Source organism: Rhinopithecus roxellana, chromosome 13, assembly GCF_007565055.1.
Source record: "Rhinopithecus roxellana isolate Shanxi Qingling chromosome 13, ASM756505v1, whole genome shotgun sequence".
Lineage (NCBI taxonomy): Eukaryota > Metazoa > Chordata > Mammalia > Primates > Cercopithecidae > Rhinopithecus > Rhinopithecus roxellana.
The window spans coordinates 131,890,454-131,899,681 of NC_044561.1; the positions used below are offsets into that span (position 1 = coordinate 131,890,454).

The following is a 9,228-nucleotide window of genomic DNA, read 5'->3' on the forward strand; positions in this document are numbered from 1 at the left end:
TGAGCACGTGTAGGGAGGCCGGCAGGGCCGACTGGAGGCGCGATGTAGAGAGGCAGCCACAGGGGGGCACGTGGTATTAGATTCCACTTGGAAGCACCAGAATGCAGGGTTCCCAATACAAATAGGTAGAAGAATCTGCGATGAAATGTGCGCGCATGCGTTTGCAAAGCAAGAAAATGCCAGAAAACATGGATGGACATGAAAGACATTAGATGCCAGCCTGAAGGGCCCCCGCTGAGACAAACGTAACATCAAAATAAGCTAAATAAGGACAGGAACAGATGATGACCCGTGCATAAAATGAGACTCTGTGGTTCTCTACAGATGTCGATTTACTTAATTAATAAAAGGGGGGAAGAAAACTCACCCACTCTAGTAAATTCCAGCTTTATGATAAGTGACAGCATGAGGAATCCCCCCAGCAGCCGCTGCAGTCGCCATTAATTCAGGCAACAAGAACGTCAATGCCGAACCTCGTGGTGAAAGTGGAGTGAAGAATGGGGTTTTACATCACCTCTGAGTGTTCCCACGAAATGTGTATGAATTATAGAGAAAGAAGGAATTTCCAGTGGAGACCCCTGCAGACGCCATGTTCCCCAGATGGTCAAGGTCAATGCCCCCTGGAGTGGACGCATCGGTATGCCCACCTTCCAACCCAGATGAACCAGCTCCCTCCACTGACAACCTGGGTCTAACCACAAAATAAACCCTAATTGAGAGTATTTCTCTTTTTCACAGAGTCAAGCTCTTAGAAGTAAAGGAAAGACTGAGGACTGCTCTAGGTTGAGGATGAGCATGAAGCCTCACAATCCATGTAATCCCAGCACTTTGGAGGCTGAGGTGGGCGGATCACCTGAGGTCAGGAGTTCGAGACCAGCCTCGCCAACCAACATGGTGAAACGCCGTCTCTACTAAAAATACAAAAACTAGCCAGCTGTGATGGTGCATGTCTGTAGTACCAGTTACTCGAGAGGCTGAGGTGGGAGAATCGCTTGAACCCGGGAGGAGGAGGTTGCAGTGAGCCGAGATTGCACCACTGCATTCCAGCCTGGGGGACAGAGTGAGATTCCTTCTCAAAAAAAAAAAAAAAAAAAAAGGCATTATTGAGACAGTTGGTAAAACCCGAATAGGTCTCTAGGTGAAGAATACGTACTTTTTGTACTGTTCTTACAACTTTTTGGTGTATTTGAAATTGTTTTGAAATACCAAGTAAAATTAAAAGCGAGAAGCACCCTGTGTGGCTGGCGTCCCCCGCTGCTCGCATCTCCAGGAAGCAGCATGGTGGGGCTGGGAGGGCCCAGGCTGCTGTGGCCACTTCATGCTGCTGTAAGAAGGTACCTGTGACTGGGCGAGTCGTAAAGAGCAGAAATGTACCGCTCACAGCTCTGGAGTCTGGGAAGTCCAAGACCAGGGCCCCAGCAGATTTGGTGTCTGGGAAGGACTGCTCTCTGCTTCCAAGACGGCCCCTTGTTACTGTGTCCTCTCATAGCAGAAGGTGGAAGGGCAAAAGGGTCCTGGCCAGTCAGACAGCCCTTTCATAAGGCTCTAATCCTACCCTTGAAGGTGGAACCCTTATGGCCTAACCCTCCCGAAGGCCTCACCTCTGGACCCTATTGCACTGGGGATTAAGTCTCAATATGGATTTTTGGAGGAACACAGACATTGGAACCACGGCAGTGCCATCACTTCCAGGCTGAGACCCCACCTGGGCTCTCTGCCCAGAACATCTCCTCCCTGGCCCCTGGAGAGACACAGAAGAAGGAGAGAAGGGCTGTTCTGTCGGAATCGCAAGACTGAGTGGACTCTCACCTGGGGGAGGGCACCTGCAGCCTGGCTGGCCCCAGGGATCAGTGGGCACGGAGCATGTGGCTGGGTGCCTATCACCTTCTTTCCCACTTTACCCTGGGCACCCAGCCCCTGGACCACCACTGCCAGGCATGGAGCAGGTATGGAGGAGAGTTAGCAGGATGAAACTCACCCACATCACAGCTGCCACAGATGGACAGTCTCATGGAGAGGTGTGGCCAAGGGAGCAGGGGAGGGGCCCGTGGGGTCAGGTGGTCCAGAGGAGCGCCTTCTGGCAGCGGGGCTTGTGAGAGCGTTCCAAGGAGGTGGGCGAGCTCAGCCAGGAGGGTGGAATGGTAAGACAGTCCAGGCCAGAGGACGGCAGCCGCAGTGGGAGGGACGGTGAGAAGCCCTGTGGTCTGGCTGGAACTGAACAGATGACAGTAGGAGAGGTAAACATGGGGCGAAGGCGGGGATGCAAGCCGGTCCTTGGAGCTCAGAGAGCTTCTGGCTTTGGTCTGGGCTGTGTTTGGTGTGATGGCTGGGGGAGCTGCTGAGGTGGGAACGCCCTTGAGGGCTCTACCTTGAAGGGTGGGATTAGTGCCTCACAAAAGGGCTGTCCGAGAGTCCCTGTTTACAGGGAGATGGTTGATGTGGGAGGGAGTTCTGGCTGAATTCACAGTGCCCAAGGGCTGATCAATAACAAGCCCAGCCCAGAGTCGCCCAAACCTGGTGGTCAGTTTAGCCTGCTCAGCAGCTGGGACAGAGGACCATGCACAGGGGCTTGGCGTCCCACACCGATTCTCCCACAGTCCTGCAGGCTGGGGCCAGTGTCCAGATGCTGCGGGACCAGGGCCTCCGGGACCACCTTGGCTGGCAGTCAACGGCTCCTCCCATCCTCCCAGGGCCCCTCTGTGCTCTCTGTGTCCTCATCTCCTCCTTGGGAGTCAGACCGGACAGGGCCACCCCAGTGACTCCGTTACTGTAATCACCTCCTTACAGCCCCATCTCCAAATCCAGTCCCACTCTGAGGTCCTGGGAGTTGGGGATCTAGTATATGGATTTTGGGGGCCCCACTCAGCCCTGACACTGCACTGGGCAGAGCATGCCTCAAATTCGCTGTGACCACACTTCTGTCATTAAACATCACTAATAACTAGGTGCTGACATTTGCTGGACAGGTGCCGCCCGCAGCCCCTCGCCGCCCTGGGTCCAGCAGAGCAGCTGCTGATGCTGAGCTCTGTGGTCCAGACGCTGCTGTTGGCGGTGTCGGCCCAAGGGTGATGCTCTCCTCCCTCTGCCGGGAACACCCTCGGCAAAGACGCTGTTCACCCACGGAAAGGAGGTGAGGTGGCTGCAGCATCTTCACAGAACATGTCCCCCCGACACGCACCAGGGCGCAGCCCGAGGCCCGGGCCTCCCACACGCCCCTGGGCTTCCAGCACGTCCTTCCCATGGCAGACACCAGACAGAGCCGGTGCAGGCGGCTTTCAGGTGGCGTGTCCCTTCAGATGGGCTCTGCCATCCCTGTCCTGTGCAGCAACTGCTGCATCCACCCTTAGTGCCAGCTCTGGGGGCCTGAGCAGGAGCTCAAGGACACGGAGACTATGCGGAGGAGGCATTCACTGTGGGGTGTCCCAGGGCTGGGCACCAAGGCAGGACCTCTGTGTGCCCCGAATGCCGGCTTCCCTGGAGACTGCAGTCAGCCGGGTTCTCTCACGTCAGCCTCCCAAGACCGCTGTGAGGGGGGCGCTTAGAAGCAGAAACACCCAGGCCGGGCAGGTTGAGCAGGTGACGCTGCCCAATGCAGGGGACAGGACACAGAGGCGACTCACGAGCCTGGGGCTCCAGCAGCAACTAGGTGGGTCCTTGCCACGCCTTTCGCTCCCAGCTAGCAGTCAGCCTGCCATCATTGCCTTTGCTCGTGTGCCTGAGGCCCTGGCTCCCCAAGCAGCCGCTGACTCCTGGACGCCTGCTGGCCAGGCCCCCAGTCACGAGTGCATTCGGGGAAGGCTTCAGGCCTACAGGAACGGAAGGAAAAGCCATCCGGCCTCCCCGACCCTCCACACAGAAACTGATGGGTTCCCCACACACCGGCTGCTGGGGACGCGCCTCGACTCTGGTTTTGGCACAGACAGGCCCTGCTGCATCTGTCATCTCTGATGGAAGTGACAGCCGTTTCCCCTGCAGACAGGCCAGAGTGGCCCATCCACGTTCCAGGGTGTGAGGCCAGTGGTTGCGTCCCCAGGGCCACAGCCCAGTGAGGGTGAGGTGGGGGAGCGTCCCGGCCGAGGGCTGGGCGCCTCCCGCGTGCCCTGGGGAGCAATGCTTCCGCACCACCCCCACCCTTTCATGGCTGTCTGTGAAACTGAACATCTCCAAGCAAATGTTTTAGCTGCTAAGCACAGGCAGCGCTTCAAGGTTTCATGACGATGACGTGGAAATCCTAACCCTGACCCCGCCGTCGAGCTGGGCCTGCATTTCCGTCAGCACATGTGTCCCTTCTCCACAGCAACCGCCAGCCCGGACAAGCCCCACACCACCCTGGTTACCCTCAGCTGTGAGACGGGAGGTGCCGGGCACAATAGGGACTGCGTCTGGTCCGTGCTGCTGGGATGTGGCCATGCGTGGGGCCAGGGCTTAGATCAGCCTCCTGTCGGGCTGAGTGGGGAGGCGCACACCTGCCCCAGACTGCAGCTCAAAAGAGGCAGAGGCGAAGGTCAAGTGTTCCATACCGCAAGGTCCCTGGGGCCCTGCCAGAGAAGGTGGGGTCTCAGGGGGGGTTTGGGTTTTGCTCTGTCTCCTGGGCCCGACCCCTGGCCAGAGCTGAACCTTCTAGAAGCCAGGAAAAGTCGGTACCAATTCCTGGACCAGACTCCCGACCAAGCCTGCCCCTGAGTGCCCTGTGGCCGGTGTGGGAACCCAGAGGGAGACTGTGCTGGTGTCACCGGGGGCCTTCTGGCGGTCAGGATGGCTCACGGGGAGGCAGGCACTGGGGGGCTGTGGCCAACCCTGGGGACCCATCCACCCCCAGGACTGCTGTAAGGCCTGAATGTGGCGGGGGTTCCCCGATGTGAGTCCCTCGTCCTCGTCCTACAACGCTCGGTGTCGGATGGGGGGCAGGACCCACAGGCCCCTCTCAAGGAAATCCACAGAGGCCCCTGCAGGTGACCTCAAGGGAGGCCCCGTGTGGGGAAGAGAGCACCTGCCCCGCACAAGACAAATCAAGTGGATGCCAAGGAGCAGGTGAGTTTGGGGTGGATGAAGCCACAGGATTGGCCACAGTGAAGACGGGGAGGCGGCCGCAGACCCCCCACCCAGGGAGCCTCAGGGGCAGCCAGGGCCGCGGGGGTGGCACGAGGCAGGTGACACCAGGCAGCAGGCAGGGGCGGCGCTCCAGGAAGCAAGGCCCAACCGGAGACGGTGGGGGTCTCAGGGCGACTCTGGATTTTGCTCTGCTTTGTCTGGGGCTGAGCAGTGCTGAAGGGTGGTCTTGAGCTAATGGGATGCCAAGGCGAAGGAGGACAGAGGATGAGGCAGGAGCAAGGCCTGGGGGAGGCAGCAAGAGAAGAGCTGAGGCCCCTGGAGGGGAGTGGGCAGCTCCGGGTGTGGGGGGCTTCGGGGACAGGTGAGGGTGCAGGGCAGCCCTCTGACCCGAGAGCCACCCGAGAGACCCGAGCTACGGTCCTGGCGTCTTCACCTCTTGCAGGTGGCGCTCAGGACTCACGGGAAGTCAGGAGCTGCCTGAGATCCTGCAGGGGCATCCGCCTCATGCCTTGGGGCGGGACGTTCTGGGTAGGGGGGCTCCGAAGAAGAGCCGCCGAAGGGGATGAACCGCACGCGGGTCTGAGGGATGGGCTCCGTGGGGCCGAGATCTTCAGCAGAGACAGTTCCCAGGCTTGGCCCCCACCCCCAGCGCCGCGCAGTGCCTGCCGGTGTTCAAAGCCATTTCCTGACTTTCTCATGGTCTAGGATTCCCAGTTTCGTGAGATTAAGATAGAAAGTTGTGGTTTGCGAAAAACCTTGCAGTTAGAGGATGAACATTCCATCGATGGGAGCCTCAAGTGGTCTGGAGGGAAGGCCAGCTGTGGGAAACCTCTCCCAGAGGACTGTCATTGTGCAGAGGGGCGGGGCCCCAGGGACCTCGGGCTATGGAATGTTTGACCCTCACCTCAGGGACCTCGGGCTATGGAATGTTTGACCCTCACCTCTCACCTCTGCAGGTCCTGGGCGCAGACTTCACCTTCTGGACCTTCTATTCGGAAAGTGCATGGCCCACACGGTGGTACAAGGAGCCCTGGGCTGGGCAGCTGCCAGCCTGGATCCGAGTCTTGCCCTGGTGAAAGTGCTGATTACTTGACATACTTCTGTATCTGCAGAAGCAGGTGATTGATCCCCAAAGCCCAGCCAGCTCCAGCAAGCTCTGGCACCTGCAACCATGGGTCACCCTATGCCCGGCCCACCCTCCTCGAACCGTGTTCCGTTCACCGTGGCACGGCCGCCCCCGGAGCAGTTGGTGCCATGTGCAGAGGACAGAGGCAGGCCCGGACAGAGATGTGGAGGGGTAGCCAGTATCAAGGGCACCCCCGCTTGCGCTCGCTTCCCCACCCGCCTGCTTTTGCCGCTAATGTCCAGACATTCTTTTGTTAGACCCAAAGCTCCTGGGGTTCAGTTCCTGCTGTTGCAGCCCAAGGGCTCCAACAAGAGCTGGGGGCAGCGTCCAACTCCTGGGGGTCTCGAGGGGCTCCATAAGAACCCCTTGTCCTGAGCCCCCCCCCCCCCCCCCCAGGCTGAGCATTGGCAGCTCTTCAGTCCAGGCTGGCTTTAGCTGCTGTCGTTTAATATTCAATACTTGACATAAACTCTGTTTTGATTGTGAAACCACTCAGCATTCCCTGTCCTCCTTCCGGGATTTTGAGTCTAAGCCCCTCTAGGAAATATCTGCCCCGAAGTGACCGTCTTGTCTGGAAGGTTCCCACAGAGCAGGGTATGATAAGAGCCCCACGGGCTTCCTCCCAGCGCACACGCGGCTCCAGCGGCTCCGGCAGCAGCACCTTATCTGCAGACGACAGATGCCGAAACGTGCCGGGGCCTGTGAGCCTGCGCAGCGTCACACACACTCAGCCCCCGTGAGCTGCACACACACATCACTGCGTTTGAGATTATAGTTTTATAGTGTGTTGATTGTTGATGTCCCCTACTTTTCTGGATCTTCCCCCATTTTTTTTTTTTTTTTTTTTTTTTGAGATAGGACCTTGCTCTGTCATCCAGGCTGGACATTATCTCAAACAAACAAACAAACAAACAAAATCAAAAGTGCAGCTCTCACCTCCTGGGCTCAAGTCAACCTCCCACTTCAGCCTCCTGAGTAGCTGGGACCATAGTTGTCTGCCACCACCCCTGGCTAATTTTAAAAAAAATGTTTTTTTTGTAGAGACAAGGTCTCGCCATCCTGCCCAGGCTGGTCTCGAACTCTTGGGCTCGAGCAATCCTCCCGCCTTCGCCTCCCAAAGCGCTTGGCTTACAGGCATGAGCCCCACCCAGCCGCTCCCCGATCTGCATCAGTAGCTTGAACCCTGTTGTGTTTCTCTTACAGTAAGAACCTTCCTCAACACATTTCCATCCACTGACAAAACAGGGAGAAAGGGGCATCTCCAGTGGTTTAGATTACTTTAAAAACATCTGTGTCATCTCTTTAAAATGTTCAGGGACTTTGTGTTGGCAGCGTTTTCCTCTGTGCCGTCAGACACATTCTCTACTGGTTTACAGAAGGCAAGTTAAGAGCCATCTCTGGAATCAAGGTTAACTTGGGTAAATGCTGAGACCCGAAGGGGATTTGGTGATAGCAACTCTCCTTTCAAATTCTGCAGGAGGAGTGGGTGTTAATCTGAGACGGCCACAGAGCTGAGGGTTCCCACAGGGAACGGCAACATGAGGTGTGTTTGTGGACTGGCCCCTGCTCCCCAGTCTCCACCCAGAAGACCTCAGGGAAGACACAGGCAGACCCCTGGGACACACAGAGTCCCCGGGTCACAGGGAGAGAAGAACAGAGAACAAACAGGGCAGGTTTTTTCAATTATAAAACTACCACGTTCTGGCTTATACGGATACATTTTAAAAGCCAGGTGAAACAGATGATTTTCTTAGAAAATATAAAGTATGGCTGGGTGCAGTGACTCACGCCTGTAATCTCTGCACTTCAGGAGGTCAAGGCAGGTGGATCACTTGAGGTCAGGAGTTCAAGACCAGCCTGGCCAACATGGTGAAACCCCATCTCTACTAAAAATACAAAACTTAGCCGGGTGAGGTGGCACACACCTATAATCTCAGCTACTTGGGAGGCTGAGGCAGGAGAATCGCTTGAGCCTGAGAGGCAGAGGTTGCAATGAGCAGAGATCAGCCTAGGCAACAGAGCGAGACTCTGTCTCAAAAAATAAAATAAAATCTAAAAACAACAACAAAAAGGAAAATTTAAAGTATAAATTTAAAGTATAACATTGACTCAAGCAGAAAGAGAAAATCTGATTAGCCCTATGGGACATGGGCAGGAAACAGAAAAAAAAAAAAAAAAAAAAAAAGTAGTCAAATGATATCCTTTAAAAAAGCACCAAGCTCAGGCAGTTTTATACGGGAATATGCGGGACTGACCTCTGCAACGGAGACAGAATGACCGTTTAGGAACCTGTCCTCTGAAGGCCAACCGCTCAGTTCAAATCCCATCTTCACCCCCATGGCTGGTGACCTTAGGCAGACTACTTAAACTCGCAGCCTCTTCATCTGTCAGATGGACATGAAAGCAATACCTAGTTCACAGGGTTGATTCCAGGTTAAAGACTTGACTCATGTAAAATATATAGAAGTGTGTTTGCTGCACAAGAATAACTTGATACAGGTGAATTGTTACTAAGAATTACTATTATTTCCAGGCACAGAAAACGACAAAAGTATCACAATTCATTCTATAATATATAGTTGTATGAGTCCATTCTCACATTGCTATGGAGAAATACCTGAGACTGGGTGATTTTTAAGGAAAGAGGTTTAATTGGCTCATGGTTCTGCAGGCTGTACGGGAAGCATAATGCCGGCTTCTGCTCAGCTTTGGGGCGGCCTCAGGAAACCTTCAATCATGGTGGAAGGTGAAGAGGGAGTCGGTGCGTCTTACGTGGCCAGAGCAAAAGCAGGAGGGTCAGGGAGGTGCTACACACGTTTAAACGACCAGATCTCATGAGAACTCACTATTGCGAGAACAGTACCAAGTAGAAAGTACTAAACCATTTATGAGAAATTCACTCCCATGATCCATCCACCTTCCACCAAGCCTCACCTCCAACATTGGGGATTACAATTCAACATGAGATTTGGGTGGGGACACAGATCCAAAGCACATCAATAGTTAACCAAAAACCTGAGAAACTAATGGCAAGAATAACACACACACAT

At 55.4% G+C, this 9,228-nt stretch overlaps 1 pseudogene; it reads left to right on the forward strand.

Annotated features, from left to right (window-relative positions):
• The first annotated feature begins 1,998 nt into the window (after positions 1-1,998).
• LOC104667611 lies at positions 1,999-3,367 on the forward strand (annotated as a pseudogene).
• Positions 3,368-9,228: the final 5,861 nt, after the last annotated feature.